At 41.2% G+C, this 22,007-nt stretch overlaps 1 non-coding gene and 1 pseudogene across 1 annotated transcript; one reads left to right on the top strand and one right to left on the bottom strand.

Moving 5' to 3' along the window:
• Window positions 1–10,332: 10,332 nt before the first annotated feature.
• Window positions 10,333–10,970, bottom strand: LOC101435947 (serine/threonine/tyrosine-interacting protein pseudogene; annotated as a pseudogene).
• A 1,901-nt stretch (window positions 10,971–12,871) lies between these two features.
• Window positions 12,872–12,978, top strand: LOC111766638 (U6 spliceosomal RNA). The gene has a single exon (XR_002798623.1). It is a non-coding gene; the product is annotated as a U6 spliceosomal RNA (small nuclear RNA).
• Window positions 12,979–22,007: the final 9,029 nt, after the last annotated feature.

Raw genomic sequence — 22,007 nt, 5'->3', positions numbered from 1 at the left:
AAGTATAACGGAGGCAAAAGAGGCAGTATTCCATTCCACCCAAGAGCAGCTTTTTGAGTATCTCATACTTTAGTCAAGTTCTGGCAGATCTGCAGGAGTCTGGACTTTATCCTATGGGTGAAGGATAAAGTCCTATCCTACCCCAGCTCATTGCACCTGGATTTTTTCCCCCTAGGATATCCTGGGAGAGCAAAAGCAGTGGTTTGAGGGAAGGGAAGGATTTTATTCTCTCTCATGCGAATGGGCTTTGGTGAAGCATTCACTTCCAGTTTTCCAGGAATGCCTGCTCTTAGACCTGAGTGGGTATCCATGCACGTGGAACCTACAACCCTGAGTCACCAGATTTGGGGCGGGGATGGGGAGGACGCTGAAAAGGTGTCCAGGAGTAAGGGGGAAAGACCACTGAAAAGACCAGGTAAGGTATTCAGTGGTAGTCTTTGAGTTGCTTTTCCTCACAAGCCAGTATTTTCTCAAGTGTGGACTGGTATGGAGCTGGCTCCAAATTCAGATTCTTGGGCCCTATGTGAATCAGAAGCCCTGGTGGGTGGGAATTGAGAAACTTGCATTTTTAACTAGTGGTCCCTAGATAATTGTTTTAGAGTCCACACACATTTCAGTAATTGGGTCCATATGCCATTTTTTAAAGGTAAATTTGAGGCTTTTGAGTGTAGGTGCTATGTCTAAGGCTTTTTTTTTTGTCTTCCTACAAGCAAGCACAAGCACATGGTAGATTTACATTATATGTTTATTGAAGTTGAGCGAAAGAATGAAATGTTGAAAGCAGAATGACCGAGCTTATAAACCACTTCCCTCCAACAACGAGACAGGCATTCATTCATTTCCTTATTGCTCTTTTTTGCTGTAAATATTTTTCAGTGCCATCTCTAGGCCATGCACTGTGCTGGGCCCCACTTTAAGTAAGTCCCCCAAAACTTAAAGTAAAAGAGAGGCAGGGGCCACTTGGGGTAGAGAAGAGGAAAAAAAGAGTATGAAATGATGGGGATGAGATAGAACATGGGCAATGAGAATTCCTGGCTGAAAATCCTGAGCCCGGAACAGGGAAAGTGAAAATCTCCTAAGAGGCTTTTCTTAGGATGAGCTGTAATTTCTGCATTGTTCTCTGTCTCCCTGAATGAAGAAAGACTCTTCAATTCCTCCCCTCCTAATTCCCCAGCTTCAGGGCATGGCAGGCAGATTGTCGACTCTTGGAGTCAGGAGATAAAGGGAAGCATTATGCCCCGTTGGGTCCTGTTTGATCTTTATACCATCAACACGCGTCCCTGTTTCCCTTTCCCTCCTCCAAAGTCACCCAGAAGGCCGCGGGCTCTTTGATGTTCAAAGAAAGTTGAATGTCTTGCTGGTCCTTTGTGTCTGAGTGAGCTGTTGGCAGAACTTTCTTGAATCAAGTCGGGGCAGATAAGGATTCTTCACCTCTTTCTGAGGCAGATCCCGAAGCTGTTAATAGCGGGATGAACATGTTCTTAAAGTTCTTCTCTCTTTTTTTTTTGGTGGGAGTCACAAACGGAGTTTTTGAGCCTTGCACATCTCCATGCTCTCAAGCTTATGCCTAAGCTTCAAATAATTTCTTGTAATTTTGACCCTTTTAGACTAGCAAGGAAAACTTAGGGACTTCTAGAATAGGAAATTCAAACAAGACTCACATGGCCTCAGCCAACCTGGGTTTCTGCCACCCACTGCTTCAGAACCCGAAAGGAACAGATGCCCACAATCCTCGAAAGAAACAGAAAGGATAGTAGGAACCACCCCTTCCTTTCCCCTTAGCTGAAACTTTTAACACTGGTTTGAGGCTGTGTCTGTGTTGGACAGAAAGGCCAGGTGACTGAACCTCCGCAGTCGTGACAAGAGGTCTTCTCTTTGGGACTGGTGAGATCTCAAGGGCTTGGCTAGCTTTGAGAGAGATGCTTCAGCTGGTTTCCTGGGCCAGGCCACACAGCAGGAGCAGGCAAAAGCTCACAGTTGCTCAACACTGAGAGAAGCTCAGCATAAGGGAGAGGAGATGTGTGCTGGTGTGTGTCCTTTGGCCACTCAGCGACTTCAGGAAATGGGAATTTAGAGAATGAGTCCATATGTAATAAGGGCCACAGGATTCCAGGAGGAGCCAAACAGATGGCCTTGAACACGGCAGAATAAAGTTTGGGACCTGGAAAGATACGGCTCTTGTCACTAGGTTATCTTCTCCCATCGCCTCCATCCAGCCCTGGCATTCATTGCTTCCCTATAATTATGGTGACTCAGAATGTCTTAGTCTCTGCATCCATCACTTGGACCACAACCAACTGACAATATCATCTTCTACCCTTTATATGTTTGTTTCTGTTGACTAAGGTCTTTGGCGTACTTATTGATTCTGCTCAGTCTGGGCCCCTCATGGTCTCTTCCTGTTTGTCTTCTTCCTGTGTGTCTTTCATGTGATCCTCCCAACCCCACCCCTGAAACTAGCTGTTAACTCTTTCTTCCTAAACTTTCCATGTATCTCCTGTTCAAGTTTAAGAGAAAGACAATTTGACTGGCTCAAGAGAATCATCATTATCTTTTCTGGGCAATGCCCCTTGGACTGAAACACTTCGTAGACAACTGTTTAACCTATAGACTGATGACCTGGTAAACCTGGGGGCAGGAGCTTGCCCTGCTCCATTCAGTTTGGCCAGAAGAGCCAACATACCTTTTTATAGCAAGGTGACACATGTAAGAAAGCGTCCAAGGTTCATTCTTCAAATGTGTGCAGTCAGTTGACCAGTTTCCTTTAAAGGGGATTTAGGGCATGGCTGCCATTTTGAGAAATGTCCTATTAGGCAGAATGGGCCTTGGGGGAAGACAGACCTATCTTTGAATTTCAGATATTCTACTTACTAGTTGTGCAAGCTTGGGCAAGTTATTTCATCTTTCTGTGCTCATTTTATTAACCTGTAAAAATAGGGATGAAGATACTATCTTGTAGTAATGTATGGATTAGAGATGTTATCTGAAGCACCTAATATTAAATAATGAGGGCTAAAGTGTTCAGTAAATAGCTTTTATCATGCCAATACTGCATTGGTCTGTCTGATTCTGTATTTTGCACTGATTTTGTCATCATAATTTTAGTAATAGGAGCCCATCTTTTGATTTAAACCTGATGGCTTTTACAAAGCAAACTTTGGTTGGTAAAAAATGAGAATAAATTAGGTGCAGAAAGAGCATCAACATTTAGCAGGATTCAGAAAATATTATTGATTGTGCTGTAAGATCTCATCTAAGTCTGAATGCAAATAATTGGCAAGGTTTGAGATGTTTCCTCTTCAGAAATTTAACAAGGATAACTCCAGTTGTGAAATCTGAAATGAGAAACCAGACAAGTTCTTGGCTAGTCATCTTCAAGAATTCATTTAAGAATATCTGCAGTACCTTTGTAGTTGAGCTGTTTGACTAAAGACATGCTAAATCAGAGATATATCAATGAGATAAATGCAGATCCACAGTCAGAAACCATAATGTCTGGTTATCAGAGTTTTGCAAATAACTGGCTTGGAGTTGTGATTGCTGAAGTGGGAGCTGTAATCAACCACAGTCTGGAGCCGTCTGGAGAAGAACCACTCCAAAACCAAGCTCTTCCTTAGATATGATCCCTGAGAAACAAACACGGATGATTTACCAGGCTTCTTGACCACTTTTTTCAGAGCAGGAGAAGGCCTTACAAGTCTGACACGTGTTCTACTCCTCTGCCTTCTTCTCAGTTTCAGAATCAGTTCTCAGCCACCCAACAGAGCTTTGAGCCAGTTCTTTCATGTGAATAATTCCTGGATAAACTGCACATGGTATAGCCAAACCTTCTGAATCTCAGTGTAATTCCTCGTAAAAGGAATCCTTTGTAGGTAGGTGGCTCATGTTGATCATTTATGATTGGCTTGAATTTCATCAGGCTGCTTCTTTCCACACCCAATTTGAGACACTGGGCCAGATCAGGATTTCATACAGCTAACGGCAGTTGATCATCCTGAATTCAGAGAGGTCTTTCAGCCTCAATATTCCCATGGGAGATTTCTGATTATAAACTGGGATCTGTAGCACCAAAGAACCCAGCTATGAATAGCTCACACCATTCATTATTTGGCAAGTATGGCTCTTTGACACATATGGTATCAGAAATACTGATATCTGATTACATAATTAAGGATATATAGCTCTGTTAAATTTTAGAAAATTCTTCAGTTTGGTAGAAAATATTTTTCCATCTGTAGGCTATTTTTATACAAAAAAATTATCTCAGAAGGCTGCAGGGACTATTTTTGGTAGACACGAAATGAGGCAGAAAAATGATTAGCTGCAAGAACGCTTCCTCTTCTCACTTTGCTGTAGAGAAAGCAGTCACAAATGCTCCAGGAAGTGAATCTCAAACTGTTCTAGCCTAAGAGGAAGCATTTAAAGTTCCATTGAAAGTTCTCTTCCCCCCCATATTACTGAAGGATATAAGGGACTTGGGAATGTATTTCTTTGAGTTTATCTTCTGTTATAGTTATTTATTTAATTAATTAATTATTTTTAAAAGATTAATTTTATTTATTTCTCCGCCCTCCCCCCCCCCCCCAAGTTGTCTGCTCTCTGTGTCCATTTGCTCTGTGTTCTTCTGTGACCACTTCTATCCTTATCAGCGGCACCGGGAGTCTGTGTTTCTTTTTGTTGAGTCATCTTGTGTCAGCTCTCCATGTGTGCGGTGCCATTCTTGGGCAGGCTGCACTTTCTTTCACGCTGGGCGGCTCTCCTTATGGGGTGCACTCCTTGCGTGTGGGGCTCCCCTATGCGGCGGACACCCCTGCGTGGCAGGGCACTCCTTGCACACATCAGCACTGCGCATGGGCCAGCTCCACACGGGTCAAGGAGGCCCGGGGTTTGAACCGCAGACCTCCCATGTGGTAGGCGAACGCCCTATCCATTGGGCCAAGTCTGCTTCCTATCTACATTGATTTACTGATTCAATGAATACATTTATCGAGCAACTACTATGTGGTAGGCACTAATCCAATTATTGGGAATTTAGAAGCAACCAAGGCAGACTAATCCCTATTGATGGAAATTTAGGACATATCCTGTTTTTCTCTATTAAAAACAGTGCAGTTAGAACAAGTAATTTGCACTTCATTTGAGCACCTTGAAAAACTTGTGCAAGAATTTCTCTGAAAAGTCTTAGAAATAGAACAGCTGGGTTCTATATTATACATATCTTCAACTTGACTACAAATTGCTGCATTGCTCTTTAATGTTCAAATCAAATTCCTTGTCAAAGGTTCCCATTTTTTCATATTTTAGCCAATTCATAATATTGTCAGACATTAAATTTATATATATATATATATATATATATATATACACACACACACATATCAATAAGAGTATTTCACTATGGGTCTAGTTTTTTATTTCTTTGATTGCTGGTGTGGTTGAACATTTCTCATACCTTTATTGGTCACTTGAATTTTCTCTTCTCAGATTCTCTGTGCAGCACTTTGGCCCATTTTGTTTTTTTCCTATTTTCTGAAAGCTGAGTGGTTCTGTTTCTGGACTTCCCTTGGTCTACTTTATGAATTCTTCTCTCTTTAGATGAATATAAGTTTATAATAACTTTCACAGCTATAATGCAATTCTCCATTCCCACTTTGTTCTTTAAACTTTCATTGACTGTAATTGACTGTTGGCTCTTTTTATATAGCAGAGCTAGCTTTTTAAGTCCATTAAAAATGTTATTAGGATTTAGACTGGTTTTTCACTGATTCTCTAAAATAATTTGGGCTGAATTAACATGTTTAACATATTGACCTTATAAACCATATTCTTGGGTGTTCTGTTCATGTAGCTGTGTCTTCTTTAAAGACTTTCTAGGGTTTTAAAAAGAGCTCTATTGAAATATAGTTCACATACCAAAAGATCCATATTTTATTTTATTTTTTTCTCCAACCCCCACCCTGCTGTTTTGCTGCCTGTGTCCATTCGCAGTGTGATCTTCTGTATGTTTCTTTTTTGTCTTCTCTTCTGGCTTCACTGGAATTCAATCCTGGGGACCTCTGAAGTGGAAAGAGGTTCCCTGTCGCTTGCACCACCTCAGTTCCTGGTTTCTTGCGTCATCATCTTGCTGCAATGCTCACTGCGTGCATGGCTTGCTGCGTGCGGGCACGCCTTTACCAGGAGGCAGGGATCGAACCTGGGTCCTCCCATATGGTAGAAGGAAGCCCAACTGCTTGAGCCACATCTGCTTCCCCCAAGATCCACATTTTAAAGAGTACAATTCATTGGTTTTAATATCTAGACAGAGCTATGCAATCATAACACTAATTATTTCTAGGATATTTTCATAACCCCATACTTACTAGCAGCCATTCTCCATTCTCTCCTCCTCCGTCCCCTGTCCATATGGATGTGCCTATTCTGGTCAGCTCATATAAATGGAATCGTACAATTTTTGGCCTTTTCTGTCTAGGTTCTGTCACTTAGCATAATGTTTTAAGGAATTATGTATTAAACCAGTTACTTTTTAAAAAGTCCATCAGGGAACTAATCATTTACTTTACATCAAGTTGAGATCCTGATATGTACATCTCAACTTTGTAATTCAGGACTGCAGTTAAATACTTTAAATTCACTTGAATTTCCAAGGAAATAAGACAGTTAGAAACCTTGTATTTTCTTAAAACAGACATGCTTAACATTTGTTGACATTACTTCTAAACTCAGATGAAGCACAAACACTTCCCCAACTGATAATCAGTTCTAAAAATTAAGTGGTTGAGAGTTAGTATGGGAAAAGCTAGCACTGCTTAAGATTTCCACCAGAGTAGATACCAATAAATAAAGGAAACTGCTGTTTAAACATCTCATGGATAAGAAATTAACACAAACTAACTGACAAATTAGAAGGTATATCTACTGCCACTCCAATTTGAATATTTTAAATAAATAATTTTATACTTTCAAAAATAGACATTAATAATACAGTTTTCCTATGTTTTGAAAAAATTTCATTTTAAGTTCTGTGCCCAGATTACATATTTAATTTTAAGATTGGGTGCCATGTCATACAAACATTATCCAAATACTCTAGGAAAAATTTATGATTGGTTAAATTTTTATCTTCATTAACTATCATAAAACATCAGTGGAAAAAAGGAATCTATAGATAGTGAACCAGAGTAAGAAAAGGAAGAACTGGTTGAATATTAGGTGGAAGTGGATTCAAGAAAACACAAACTTAGAATGTATTTATGAAAGAAAGAATAAATTCCATGTTTTGTTCATATTAATATTCCACTGAAGATGATGGCAGTCCTTTTTCTACCATCTGTGGGAGACTGTCTTTATTTTTTTATTTTTTAAATTTTATTTAATTTAATATAATTTATTTTATTTTATTTTATTTTAAAGATGAGAGATGGCCTTTAATATACAGTGCTGGACAGGCACTTTAGTGATAGCGTAACAGTTATGGTGGTTAGAAAAAGTGGAAAATTACCAGTTAAAAATTAATATCAATAACCAAATCTGTATTTTTGACCATACTGCTAGAGAGGATGTATGTACTTAAAAGCTAATAAAGGGAAGCAGACTTGGCCCAGTGGTTAGGGCATCCGTCTACCACATGCGAGGTCCACGGTTCAAACCCCGGGCCTCCTTGACCCGTGTGGAGCTGGCCCATGCGCAGTGCTGATGCGCGCAAAGAGTGCCCTGCCATGCAGGGGTGTCCCCCGCGCGTAGGGGAGCCCCACACGCAAGGAGTGCGCCCCGTAAGGAGAGCCGCCCAGCGCGAAACAAGGTACAGCCTGCCCAGGAGTGGCGCCGCACACACGGAGAGTTGACGCAGCAAGGCGAGACAACGGATAGAGACACAGATTCCTGTGCCGCTGACAACAGCAGAAGCGGAAAAAAAAAAAAAGGGCCTGCAGCGAGTGGACACAGAGAACAGACAACTGGGACGGGGGGAAGGCGGAAGGGGAGAGTAATAGATAAGGGTATATCTTTAAAAAAAATGCTAATAAGAAAATTTTCTGGCCTTACTTTTAAAATTTAATTTACAATTACAAGATTCTCTGCAGAATCACAGATTATTAAATTGCAAGAGAGATCTTTGTTGACCTATCCAATAAGTAATCTATATACAGTTAAGCTGTCTTATCTAGCACTTTGCTAACTGGAATTTCTGAACAACTAATGCATCTCTCTCTTTTTTATTTATTTTTATTTTTTTGTCTTTATTTTTTAATGTTACATTAAAAAAATATGAGGTCCCCATATACCCCCCACCCCCCTCACCCAACTCCTCCCCCCATAACAACAACCTCCTCCATCATCATGAGACATTCATTGCACTTGGTGAATACATCTCTGAGCACCGCTGCACCTCATGGTCAATGGTCCACACCATAGCCCACACTCACCCACAGTCTACCCAGTGGGCCATGGGAGACATACAATGTCTGGTAACTGTTCCCGCAGCACCACCCAGGACAACTCCAAGTCCCGAAAATGCCCCCACATCACATCTCTTCCTCCCACTCCCTACCCCCAGCAGGCACTGATGCATCTCTTGACTCCACTAGACCACTGCAACAAATATCCTAATCACTGTGCTTCACCACAGTGGGATTAACATTACGCTGTTTTCAGAATGATGAACTGTGGGAAGGGAAAGGAAATTGGAAAAGGAATATGACCTGGATCAATAGGAATTAACTCTTACTATGCTGGATAAAAAAGTTTTTACTCTACTATTACGTCATACATCATAGGGAAAAAAGCAAGTAACTTGGTTTAATAGGTTACTTTGCATATACCTCTTGGTAATAGGGGAATGTAGAGAAATCATTCCCATCAATAAAGCACCTCAAGAGGACTAAAAAAACGTGAAATACAAAAGAGTTTTGTTTGTGCTACCCTAAAAGTATCAATTAGAAAGAGTTAAGAATACCTCTCCTCCCTTACACATCACATACTTCACATGGCAATTGTTTTCCTTAGAACAATTTTCATATGGATAAGTAAAAATATGGAGAACCAAGGAGTCATAAAGTGACTTTGCTAATGCAAATTATGGGGAAATTTGGATGACCTCAATTTAAAGAACTTCAGTAAGGACTCCTGCAAATCACTTTATCCAGTAAATTCATCTTCAAAGGAAAGCTTCTGTCTGGGCCAGAAAAATCTCGCAGAATCATTAAGACAGCATAAAACGAAGAGGAGTAAACATTCCATGCTCCAAATAATTTACTGAGGTCTCTTCAAACCTTAGTATGCTTTATTTAAACTAATTTATAGTGTAAAAAACAATGAAATTATAGAAAAACATTAGTCTTATTTTTTACTATTTGGTATACTAATTTGGAGGTCACAAGGATATATCTTTTTATTCTTTAAATGATACAAGTCACTTTTCTCTTTTGGGTTTCACTTAGGAAAAAAAAACAATAGTGTTGTTTTTGTTATATTCTATTCAGAACCATTTTGGACAGAATGGAAACAAAAGCAAAGCTGGTTCTCAAAAGAACAGGTGAAAATAAAAAGTAATGCAAAAAGGAAAGTTACTTGAAACTTCTATCTTTTTTTGGGAATCTGGTAATATAAAGTAAAATATCTTCCTTTGTTTATTATACTTTAAAAAAATAGAATAAACAAATTAGGAAGGTAACAAGAAAGGAAGCATTAGCTGGATTATGTTTAAGTGAGGAAAGTTGGTTAATGACATGATTCAAAGACTATTAGTAAAGGATCAAGAAGAGCTTAGAAAAATAAAGACATTTAAGGTATTGAGTTATACTATTATAAAAAAGAGAAATGTGGCAGATTCCTGTATTTTAAAAAAATGTCTCTTTAAGAGGCTCCATCATAAAACTGAGCTATAAAATTATTTTTAAAATGCAATATATATAACAAAAAAATGAAGTTTTCGCAAATTTCAGTAAATTCTTTTGTTATAAATTACCCAAATTTTATAAACAAATCCCTTGCATTTTGTTTAAAGTAATACCTTTATATCATACAAATAAATTTCAAGTATGAAAAGTACATTATTGCAATAATACCTCTTTGCAAGTCCAAAATTCTTGGTTTATAATAAAACTGTAAAGTTAAAAAAAAAAACACAAAAAAGGAGTAAAACCACCAGTGCCACCTGTCGCAGATGTCCAACATCTTGTAAAAATGTTGCTCAACAAATTGCAGAGAAACAGGTCTAGAAGCCACATATAATTGAAAGGAAACTGCTTGTTATTTTACCATTTCGCACTATTATTGTCTCTAGTAATATCTCCTTCCCAAATAGAAATTCACGTGTTCTATAATGCTGCCTTTCATTCAGCCATTCTGCACAGTCACCACTTCCATGTTTCCAAAATCACAGTCTTCTTCATGTCTTCTCTTCAAACCGCCTGTGGTACCAAAATGGACAGAGAATGATCTTTCTCTCTGTAATGGTGACGTCATTTGTATTGTTAAATTTTCTAGGTAGATGGCTTCCTATTCCTGAAGTTGATGGACAAATCCAGTATTAGGATTAATACAAAATCTTCTTTCTTGAACATAAGCAAATGCATCTCTGTACTTCATTCCAAATGTTTCCATGATGTGTGCAATAATAGAAACAGCACTCCTGGAGATACTGCATTCCCATGACAAGAACTCTTCCTCCAGCTTGGAAGTTCCCATCAATAAATTCTTTAGTCATGGGGGAAAAAAATATATTATATTTTTAACTGGATGAGCTGCATTATCCAAGACTATCTAAATAATTGCTGAAAGTTTGGTTCAATGAAGTGTGCTTCAATATTTTGTCTTATGCTTTTTACATGGGTTATTCCCTGTTTCCATAGTACAGGTGGCCCAGAATAGTTGGTTAATGAAATCTCTTGGTGAATCTGACCTAAAGTTCATACCTTGCTTTTCATAGCGGATGAATATGGGCCTAAAAACAATCCAGGTAAAGTTTCCTCCATCTAGGGCCACTCCTCTGCATCTTCTTTGCACTATGGGTGAGGACTTCCAACTTCACGTCCTCCGTGGTCCTGTCCCAGGGAGCCGGTGGGTGGGGTAGGAGGGCGAATTACCCAGCCGGCCGGCCCTGGGCAAGGGAGAACCTGAGGGTGCCGGGACTGGGAGGAGGATGGGTGTGGGTTAAACTTAACACACCCATACTACAGGATCCTGGCGACAGGTGGCGGCGAGGAAGAGGAGGGCTGGGAAGTGCTGTGCTGCAGCTGTCTTCCTGCCCTGATGCCTCCGCATCCTCAGCTCTTTTGCCCACTTTTAATTGGGTTGTCTGTCTTCGTATTGTTGAGTTATAAAAGTTCTTTACATATTTTGGATATTTAACCTTTATCAGATATATGAATTTTAAATATTGTCTCCCATTCTGTTGTTCTTTCACTTTCTTGATGCTGTTTCTTTGAAGCACAAAGTTTTAAAATTTTGATAAAGTCCAAAAGCCTTCTTTTGTTACTTGTGCTTTTGGTCCTATCTAAAAAGCCATAGCCTAATCCAAGGTCACAAAGCTTTACTCCTATGTTTTCTTCTAAAGGTTTTATTGTTTTATCTCACACATTTATGTCTTATGATCCACTTTGAGTTAGTTTTTGTATATGGTATGAGGTAAATATCCAACTTCATTCTTTCACTTGCGAATATCCAGTTGTCCTAGCACTATTTATCGAATAGACTTTTTTCCCATTGCATTTTCTTGGCACCTTTGTAAAAAATCAATTGACCATTAATGTAAGGATTTATTTCTGGACTGTCAGATCTATTTCATTGATCTATATGTGTATCCTTGTGCCAGTATGACATGTTCTTGATTGCTGTAGCTTATATACTTTTTTTTTAAGATTTATTTTTTGTTTATTTCTCTCCCCTTCCCCCTGTTGTCTGCTCTCTCTGTCAATTCGCTATGTGTTCTTTTGTGTCTGCTTGCATTCTTGTCATGCGGCACTGGGAAACTATGTTGCTTTTTTTGTTGCATCATCTTGCTGGGTCAACTCTCCGTGTGTGCAGTGTCACTACTGGGCGGGCTGTGCTTTTTTCGCGCTGGGCGGCTCTCCTCGCGGGGAACACTCCTTGCGTGTGGGGCACCCTTATGTGGGGGAACCCCCTGCACGGCATGGTACTCCTTGCATGCAGCAGCACTGTGCATGGGCCAGCTTGGGTCAGGAGGCCTGGGGTTTGAACCCTGGACCCTCCATATGGTAGGTGATGCTCTATCAGTTGAGCCACAACCGCTTCCCTGTAGTAGCACTTGATAGTGGAAAGCATGATTCCTCTAATTTTGTTCTTTTTCAAGATGGTCTTGGTTGTCTGGTTCCCTTGTAAGGTGGTTTGAAACTATGTACCCCGGAAAATCAGTTCTTAAAGCGAACCCATTTCCTGTGGGTGTAAACTATTGTAAATAGGACCTTTTGAATAGGCTCATTCAGTTAAGGTGTGGCTCGGGATGGGTCTTATAGTTCTTAGTGGCGTCCTTTATAAACACAGTGAACAGAGGGTGAGAGAGCGAGCGGGAGAGAGTGTAGTTATCAGGCCGCTGCCATTTTCAACAGCTGCCACTAAAAGCGATTGTTTTTGTTAAATGCCCTAGGAATAGGAATAGAAATCTGAGTTAGGTCAAATAAAGATAATCCCTGAGAATGGAGCTTTACAGTGAGCTGCCTGATAGGTCAAATAGAGACAAGTCTCTGGAGTTGGGGCTTTTGGATTGTTCCATACCTGTTCTTTCCTCTCCAGGATTTGATAGGATGCTCTTCCTTCACAGCTACCCCATGGTTATTGTGACAGTATTGTCTTTCAAGCTTACTGCAGAGCTGGGGAGAGGAGTATGAAATTAAGGCAACTTAAAACACCACAAATTGCATTCATTTTGGCAGCCCATATACCAAAATTGGATTCATACAGAGTAGATTAGCACAGTCCCTGCACAAGGATGATACTCAAATTTGTGAAGCAGTCCCTACTTTTTTATGGGAATCCTGTATTTTATGCATGACTGTTTTCTAAACACACAACTTCTCTAATAAAGAATAAAAAACACCACAAATCTTGTTCTTAGTGAGAGTCAATCATTTTTCTTGGATAAATATGCCTATGGTTATTGCAAGCCTTTCATTAATTTCTAGAGTTTCCTGAAAAGGTTGATTTTGACAATTTTGGTCAGTGTTCTCATGGCTTTCATGGAAGAGTGAATTTCCACAGTTCTTATTCCACCATTCTCAAAATGCTTCTAGTCTTTATCCATATACAAGATACAATATACAGTTCTATGTATGTATGTATATATATATGTAGATCTTTATGTATCTGGTTTTTTTTTTTTTTTTAAATATTTATTTATTTATTTAATTCCCCCCCTCCCCTGGTTGTCTGTTCTCGGTGTCTATTTGCTGCGTCTTGTTTCTCTGTCCGCTTCTGTTGTCGTCAGCGGCACGGGAAGTGTGGGCGGCGCCATTCCTGGGCAGGCTGCACTTTCTTTTCACGCTGGGCGGCTTTCCTCACGGGCGCACTCCTTGTGCGTGGGGCTCCCCCACGCGGGGGACACCCCTGCGTGGCACGGCACTCCTTGCGCGCATCAGCGCTGCGCATGGCCAGCTCCACACGGGTCAAGGAGGCCCGGGGTTTGAACCGTGGACCTCCCATATGGTAGACGGACGCCCTAACCACTGGGCCAAAGTCCGTTTCCCGATCTTTATGTATACATACAGAATTTCTATAAAGATTTTGCACATTTTTGTTAGATTTATTTCTAAGCACTTTACATTTTATATCATTTTTAATGGTATATGTATTTATACATTTTAAACACTTTCTAATCCTGTTTCTGCTATTTAAGAATGCAATTGATTCTTATATAATGATGTTAGACAAAATGAAAATTTTCCTAGAGACTACAAATTAGCACAGTTATCTAAAAAAATATAGCACCTGAATGCACCTCTAACTTTTATAAAAGTCGAATATGGATTTTCAAAAAATCTATCCTTTACAATTTCCCCAATACGTACTTTCCCAGGCTCAGTATTTTATAGGTGAATTCTACCAAACATTATTCAAACTTTTCCATAAAATAGAAAAACAGAATGATGCTCAACTCATCTTATGAAGCTACTTTAACTTTAATAGCAAAACCAGATGAAAATAAAATGAGATGAGAAATTGTAGCCAATTTCTTACATATATATATATATATATAAGAATATATATGTAAAAATCCTAGAAAATGCATTATGCACATACCCTAAAAGACTTCAGTCAATCCTAGGAATGCAAAGATAGGTTAATGTTATAGAATCTATTTGTGTAATTTATATTGACAGATGAAATAATAAAAGCTGTATAGTCATCAAAAAATTTGATTAAGTTCAATAATTATTCATGATTTAGAAGGCACAATTAAGTATTTTAGCAAAGTAACAACAAAGTGAATCTGACAAAAGCATCATCCATAACTTATTAAATAGGCAATATTCCTTTCAAAATCAGACAAGGATGATCTCTATTACCATTTCTATTCAATATTACCCTTCAGGTCCAAACCAGCAGAGAAGACAAGTATAATAATATATTATTATTCTTATATATATGCATGGTTTGAAAAGGAAGAAAAAAGTGTAATTATTCATTAACAATTTGATTTACTACATAGAAAGCCCATAAGAATTTACTTGTTAATTATTATAATTAATAAGAGATATCATCAAGGTTGTCCTATATAAAATCAAGTGTATCTCTGTATACTAATAAAAGCCAGTTGGAAGTGATCATTAAAAATTAGAACCCAAACTATGAGATGCCTAGGTAAAGATCCAACAAAAGATAGAAGAGTGTTTTATGGAAGATTTTAACATTATCAATTTCTTTGATAGAGGCTTCTAGTGAAATGAGGTAAAATAATCAATCAATCACTTTTTAAAAAAGATTTACTTATTTCTCTCCCCTTCCTCCCCCTCCCCCAGTGGTCCACTCTCTGTGTCCATTTGCTGCATGATCTTCTGTGTCCACCTGTATTCTTCTCAGCGACACCCGGAATCCGTGTCTCTTTTAGTTGCGTCATCTTGCTGCATCATTTCTCTCCATGTGTGTGGTGCCACTCCTGGGCAGGCTGCACTTTTTTCAGGCTGGGTGGATCTCCTGGCAGGGCACACTCCTTGTGCATGGGGCTCCCCTACACTGGGGACACCCCTGCGTGGCAGGGCACTCCTTGCGTGCATCAGCACTGTGCATGGGCCAGCTCCACACGGGTCAAGGAGGCCCTGGGTTTGAACCCTGGACCTCCCATGTGGTAGACGGACGCCCATCCGTTGGGCCAAATCCACTTCCCCAATCAATCACTTTTTGAACACTTTTTAGATGCAGGAAGTTGTGGGGCTGGAGAGAGGTCCTTGTATTTTTGGAACTCAGAATCTATTGGAAGAGACAAAGATTCAAAAGGGTGAAAAATGGAGGAAGGAATGGACAGGGTGGAGCAGAGGGCATGTGAGCTCCTCTGGTGGGGAAGGACTGCTTCTCTCTAGGCCTCCTCATCAATTGCAGCCGATTGGAGAAACTTTGAAATTAGAAGAACTGCAAATGGGGCACTTCAGTGGAAAAGGGCTTTGTAACGTAATTCAAGGTTAGGAGAAGAAATTGATGCTGTGTTAGCATAACACATTACAGCATCTACAGAGAAGATATGAATTAGAGACCTAATGAGAACTTTTAGTGGGAATTTAACTCTGGCAGTGAAAGGTGTCTTTGATTGCTTTCAGATATTTTTGGGCAATAAAAGAACAAATCCAAACCCAGAGAGGAGGTTTACCCAAATGTCCTTTCTCCAACCACCCTCTGTTGCACTCTGGACTAAAAGCTCACCTCTCTCCTCTATATAGGAGCAGAGCTGGGGAGATGAAGTGCATAATTTGGGACCTGCTAAATTTTGAGGAAGGGAGAAGTCTGAAAAACTGGAGAGGGAGTCAAAAGGGCTTGAAGAAGGGTAGAAAGGAGAAGAAGGTAGGGGAAGGAAAAGAGGATATATTGACATAGGGCATACCTGCTATCTTGGTAGTGACACCTAGCATCACTTTGTGGGACAGGAAGACAGGTTGTCTAAACTAGAGGGCACAACTCCAGATTTTTGTATTTTCTCTGAATTTGTGTGGTTATGGATTTCTCACTGAAGTTGGCCTAAGTATTAACCAACTTAAGGGCAGTACTATTCCCCCACTTCTTAGGTCAATGGAAGGTATTGGATGCCTTTCAGGGAGGTCCAAGAGCTCAACTGCAGTCATCAGCCCAACTGGAGAAAGAGTAGTAGACTGTCAGACCTAGGACAGGAGACATGGTAAACATGGCTTGGCTACAATTCCATTGGTGGTCAAGTTCCCATGGAGGAACTGAGTCCTTTACCCAAATGAGCCCACCCTGAGAATGCAGGAGGCTTAAATGAACCCTTTTCCAGGGAGGGATTAAGGCTGTCAGCACCCCTACTGGAGCAGGGCCAGGGTGGCCAGCTCTAAACTTGGTCTCTGACCATGCCAAAAAGCTCTGGGCCCTGGCCATGCTTTCTGTTGTACATTCATCAGTGTCAAGCTCATCTAATTATCCTTGTCCTTGATGGCATTGCTCTTGCACAACTCTTAAGAATGAATGGAGCACTAAGGAAAGGATTTTACCTCCACTATGAACTTGCCCTATCTTACCTGGAACACATCTCTCCACTCATCCATAGTCTGACTCAAGTCCCATCCTTTTCAGAATTGCCCTGGATCACAGCAATCCCATCTTCCTCCTCTAAAGTCCTTGAAAGTTTCTTGTTTGCAAGTTTCCTTTACCATTTTTGTATACGCCGTCTTTTGCTATTGATTTAGCTTGTTCTAAATGTTGGATTTCTGTTTTCATTACATTGTAAGATTTTTAAGAGTAGAGACCAGATCTCTGCTTTGCCCATAGTACATGTTCATTGTAGTTACTCAGTACATTTTGACTGAATATATTTATGAATAAGTTGATAAATGAACACATGAATGAAACAACTGAAAGACAAAGGGATTGAGCACACTGGTGCTTTTGGATGTTTCTTTGTGGTGACTTGGTACCAGAGGCAGGACGAGAAGCCAGCGACTCCTCTCAGCCCCAAGCATTTATAAGTACAATCCCGTTGAAGAGGTTTCTGTACTACTATCTCTCCAGTGTTTGTTTTACTAGGAATTTGTTATGTCATTGACTCCAACTCTTTTTCAGGTATAAATGTCACCCTTGACGGCCAGGGGCCTCATAAGCCCTGGTTGAGTTACTGAGCATAGCTCCATGTTTACCCAAATCCTGTCTCCAAGTAGCCGGTAGTAAGATGCTAGTTAACAACTCTTAACTGTACATGGCAACAGTGCTTAATCACTTCCACATGCTCCCAAACTTCATGTTATATTGTTTCAGCCGCTAATTTTCACAATCCCTGAAACAAGACCTCTGCTCTTACACATGTGCTTCAGAGCTTTTGCTTTCTGCTGTGCTCTTCTAGAAAACTTACATGTGGTTTAATTCACTAGCAGGACTGCAGGGGGGACATGTTCCATAATTTTTCTCCTTCTTTTCCTCCTTTGAGTTCCATTTCTTCCAAAGCTCTTGGCCAGGATCCAGAAATGGCACTTTCAATAATACCCAATGTGTTTGGGTAATATTTCATAATTACATTGTTGTTGGGGAAATTGTTGCCTTGAGAATAATTCCTCTGCATAAACAGAAGTCTGGGACCCTTGTGCCCTTTCCCACTCCCCCTGCTGCAGGGAGAAGGAGGTGAGAAGGAAGAAAGGAAGAGATCGGGGAAAAATGGGGAAAGAGAAAGGAATATGAAATTGGCCCTTTTGGCTTTGGTGAGGGGACACTGTAGGAAATATTTATAAAATGATTAAGCATGAGTATTAACAGCTTTTAGGAACATGGCCAATACACATTTGGAACTGATTTTCTTCAGAAGGTAAATAGAAAACCCACATCTAGGTAGGAGATGGAGGAATAGACAGTACTGTGGACTGGAAAGTTAGGAGATGGTTGAGGCTCCTGACCACTCCACATTTATGAGCGAGTCCCCGGTGGTGGCTGCCCAACCATGGGGCCCTCTAGCAGCCGTGTTTTTCAGGCTCAGCACTTCACCATGAAGCTGGGTTCTGAGATTTAAAGACAGGGGACAGTACAATTAGAAGACCCAAAGGAAATGCTTTCTGGTGGTTGGAGGGGAAGACGACTGGTGCTAACGGCTGGTTAAATTAGGAGGCCAGCCTAAAAGGCAGTTTCCTAGCTGTAGCCTCAAAAATCTGTGTGGGTCAGGCCTGTTTCTGCAGCAGCTATTCTCCCGTTGGGTTGAAAACACTGGAGATGAGTATTCAGGCAGGCATGAACCTTGGTTTCCCAGGGTCCTGCTAAAACAACAGGCTTAAACAACAGGAATTTAGTGACTCCTGGTTTTGAGGCAAGAAGCCCCAAAATGAAGGCATTAGCAAGGCGATACTTTCTCCATGAACTCTGGGGCTGGCCGCTGGCTCTTCTGTCACATGGCAATGCACATGGCCGTGCCTTCTTCTTTCTCTTCTGCGCTCTGTTGACTTCGGCTGCTGCTTTTCCATGCAGCTTTCTCTTCATAAAGCCTCCAGCAATATAATTAACAGCCAACCTCATTCAGTTGGGCCACATCTTAGCTAAAAACAACAAATTTTAGAGGTCCTATTTACAATGGGTTTACCCTGTGGGGATAGATTAAGATTAAGGACATGTCTTTTCCTGGGGTATAAAATTGAACCTACCACAGCTTCCATGCCTTGTTATAAGGAGCTTCACTTCTCCTTAGCAACTAACCTACCTTGGAAGGGGCTTTTGTTGCCAAGACCCACCCTCCACATGGATTCCATCCTGAATCTAAACTCTTGGCATGAGGTGCCCGAACACAGCTTCATCTCCAGGAAAACGTCGTCACCCACAAGAAGAGACATCTCTCCAGGGCAGCTGTTCAAGAGTAAATGCTCCACAGGTGCCGCTGCAGAACCTGGCAACTAAGAAACAACCACAGCACGCAAGGCCCAAGGCCTCAGAGGTCACTTGAGGGTTATTCTTGAGCTCTGACTTGAATCAGTGACAGCAGCTCATGAGCTCATCATCGCCCTAACATTTCCAAACAATTCAGGAGAGATCACTGGGGTAGTTTTGGCCAAAGGAGCTATTAGGTAGAGTCCGAGGTGTCATTTATTAAGAACAGAACAAGTAAAAGTAATATTTACAAGAATTAGACCCTAAATCATCATCTTCAGTTGCCAGGTCCTCCAAATCACACAGGCAAAAACAAACCCCCAAACAAAATAAGCTGCCATAGAATGTAGTATCTCCAGGTACCCTCTGAAAATCCCCACAATTAGACTGTAAGTGCCACAAGGGCAAGAAGATGACCAGTTTTGCTCCTTATATTCTCCAGCTCCTAGCACAGAAACTAGCATGTAAGAGTCCCTCAAAAAGTTCTTGATGAACTTTTTGTTTCAATGGATGAAACAATAATGGATTAATTTTAAAAAGAAACCAAGCAAAAAATGCCAGGGAATAAGAATCTGGAGGAGCTTTTCCAACTCAATTTTAAGAGCATATCTTGGCCAGATTGAACATTTATTCTGCTATCTTGTGTGTAACTTCCCATCGCATTGGGTGGGGAGGGTCTGTTTGGCCCCTGGATCTGGGAACGTTCAGAAATTATAATGTTCCTTGCTTTCACTGATCTTAGTGGTTTGGGATGATTACGGGGGGGACATGTGTTAAATGATTCCCATTCACCCAGCCCCTGCCTGGGGTGCATTGAGGAAACGATCCATATCTATTTTAGTCAAGTTTTTTTTTTTTTTTTTTTTTTTTTAACATTTAGAGAGGCCCTTACAGCTATAGATTCAAAGCCATTTTCTTTTTGCAAATCTTCTGTTGGGCCTGAGCCATGGGCCAAATGCCGTCGCCACTATTTTCTGAGATCTCGACTTCCATCATTTCTGCTCCTGAGCTTGGGTCTTCCTGTGGGAGATCTGGGCTGTCGGAGAGCCTGACTGCCCCTGCTGAGTCCTGGAGCTTCACTAATAAAAGCCAGAGGGTAGGTTTTGCCTGAGGGTACGTTTTGACTTATAAAGCACAAGGCTGGAGCTTTCAGCAGCAGCTCCAGGAGCAAACGCACTCGAACGCGCTTGCGGTCAGAGAGGCTGCCTCAGTTTGAGCCTTGATAAAGTGCACTTCTTCCCGTGCCCCTTCTTTAAGTCTCCATGGTCACCCCCTAAAGTGACAGGGTGAGAGAACCCAGCAGGGTGGGGAGTGAACAGAGACTTTAGGCCAAGTCACAGCGACAAACTTCTGAACTGGATAATACGTCACCCCCTGCTTAGTTTACAGGAACATGAGAGGTCCTTGGTAGAGCAAATCCAATCCTCTTAATTGACCTGGCTGGAATTTTCGCCTCAGAGATTACAAAACTGGGAACAATTAGCTGGAGATCTTAATAGGCTGTGTCATGTAAAGTATTTGTAACAAAGCCTTTGGTCAAATTCCAAACTGAGATTTTTACTCCTGGAGCCAAAGAAGTCTTTGTTCTGGGGTTTACGTCATGAAACTGTTTTTAGAGTCCAAGACTGCTCTGGCTGGGGATGTATGGAAGCACAACCATGGTTTGCTGTCCTTCCCTTTGGGCCTCTTGCCTCTAGACCCCTTGCATACCTCCCTCCTCCCCCCCATTTTCATTTCTTCCCCAGAGCAGGGCACATGGTCTGGATGTGATTGAGGAGGGCTGAAGGCTTCAAGAGGGTCATAGAGCATGGGCTGCTCTCTCTAAGTGGAGCAAATATTATCACAAGATGCAACCCAAGTAGATGGATGTTTTTGAAGCTCCTGGAACTGTGGGTAGGAGTTTGGAAAGACTGGATTATGCCATCCATCCTTTCCTGCCAGGCTGAAACAGGAGACGTGCCTCTCTGTAGAAGTTTCAATGATCTCTCCCAGCTTCCTTATGGCCTTCTTCATTCTTTCTTTGTAGAGAAACTCTTGCAGGGTCAAAGATCTGATCTGGGAGAGGAAGAAAGTTCCCTTTAACCTAACAATACTCTTACTTCTCTCTGTTACTTCTATTTGTGTGGTTCTCAGCATTTTCCTTATTAGTTTCAGCCTCCCTAAATAGGACTTGATATTCTAGTGTTGGGAAACTGAAGATCCACCAAAGGCCACATAAAGAGATAACAACCCACTGTTTCCCAACTCTTTTTCAAGAGATTTTTCCAGTAAGCTAAGCATGTTGCCCCAGCTGGAAAAAAGGGTTTCCAGGAAGAGACAGTCCAGAAGGAGATGTTCCCACTTGGGCCTGGCTTGAGCCACCACAGAGAGAAGCTGAGTTGGACCACATCTTTCCAGCATGCTGGGCTAGCTTCCATCCTGTCAGTGCTGATGAATTGTTCCTGGGGGCAGAGGGAGGGGCCGGCCTCTTCCCATTTTCTCCCTTCCTGCTGGTACTCCTCTCTTAAGTGTAACTCTCACAGGGCGTCCTTGAGGGGCACACAGATTGATGGGTATGGGGCTACCACAAGGCCAAGTAGTACCTCTGTATGAATTAGCAAAAGGCACCCCCTCCAGTCAAACACAGCCTTGCAGTAGGGCAAAGAGCTAGATGAAGAAGTGCTAGCTGGGTTCAACCCCTACTTCTTCCATATTTGGGTGTCTTTGTGTAGTGAATGGAAGAAAGAGAATAAAGCCTGGACCCCAGGCTTTGTCTTGCCCTTCCCTCACCTCTCCACATAAACGCAGGGAGTCAGGAGAATCACCCATGGAGGATAAGGAGGAAGTGAGCTCCACAATTGTGAGGTGGTACAACCTTACTGAGGAATGCATTCGCTCTTGTTTTCCAGGCAGACTGTAGGAACTTTCTGAAAGAATGAGAAGTATTTTCCACCGCCTCTCAAGGACAGCCAGGGCTCTGTGCTCTGGAGAGCTGGACATTTCTCACCCCAGGGAACCAA

Source organism: Dasypus novemcinctus, chromosome 29 (genome assembly GCF_030445035.2).
Source record: "Dasypus novemcinctus isolate mDasNov1 chromosome 29, mDasNov1.1.hap2, whole genome shotgun sequence".
In the NCBI taxonomy this organism is placed as follows: domain Eukaryota; kingdom Metazoa; phylum Chordata; class Mammalia; order Cingulata; family Dasypodidae; genus Dasypus; species Dasypus novemcinctus.
Note: the sequence above shows the minus strand (reverse complement) of the source record. Positions and strands in the feature narration are given on the sequence as shown.